Below are 942 nucleotides of genomic sequence, written 5' to 3'. Positions count from 1 at the left end.
TCAATACACACAAAATATATTATCCCATTCTTAAAATTTTAAAAAATATCATAAAATTTAATAAGTGAATATGACACTAAAATTAAGTGAAAATCTAAAAAAATATATGGAATTTTGTGAGTTTATTTTTGGGTTTCAGATATAAATATATGATCACGTGTTATTCTCTCCGGACAATGATTACTATGTTTAAACTTTAGAGTCTAGGGGTTAGGCATCGTTTTCAATATTTGCAGCCACAAAATGTAAAAGCCGAAGGACCTACGATTGTTGTTTCTTACATGTGATGTTGCCATAGCTGTCTCACCTGCCTCCAATTTTCTGGTAATGTATATTTTTTAATTAGCATAGTATTTTTTTTTTTTTTAAGTTGTAGTGATGAATGAATTAAACACTAATTTTTCTACAAAGGACAATAACTATATGTCATAATAAATTCAAACAATACATTTAATGTATTCTTTGAAAATGATAAAAAAAAGATTATTAGGAACTACAAATTATTAAAAATTAATTAAAATTCAAGAATTTTCATCCGTCCATTTCTCTTTTACTTTTCTATTTTTTTATTAAATAATAATGTTCTTAAAAAAACCTAATGTTGACAGATAAACACATTATCTCTCAAACTCTATCACAGCATGCCATATCATCCAAAAGTCTTTCTAATTAGATAAAAATAAAGATAAGATACACTTAATAATTTTCTAAACGATAAAAATAATGATACCGTTAATTTGAAACACATGGAGTAATATACGTGCAACTATGAAGGTAAACGTTCTTCAGAAATGAGAATAGATGTTCAGAATATAATGATAGAAATTTTTTAAATTTTTAATGTATTGAAAATATAAAAAAATTATCTTTTCAAAAACTTAATCAAATATTTCCTTTATTAGTGTTATTAAAATGTGCTTTTAAAAACCATGTTGCTAACAT

The 942-nt window shown here is 24.2% G+C and overlaps 1 protein-coding gene across 1 annotated transcript in view; it reads right to left on the bottom strand.

Moving 5' to 3' along the window:
- Positions 1 to 942, bottom strand: part of LOC107636178 (glyoxysomal fatty acid beta-oxidation multifunctional protein MFP-a-like) — a gene marked incomplete in the record, with an annotated part of 26,146 nt that overhangs the window by 17,976 nt on the left and 7,228 nt on the right.

The sequence above is a fragment of the Arachis ipaensis genome, chromosome B04, assembly GCF_000816755.2.
Source record: "Arachis ipaensis cultivar K30076 chromosome B04, Araip1.1, whole genome shotgun sequence".
NCBI lineage: Eukaryota > Viridiplantae > Streptophyta > Magnoliopsida > Fabales > Fabaceae > Arachis > Arachis ipaensis.
This window is presented reverse-complemented; position numbering and strand designations above follow the sequence as displayed.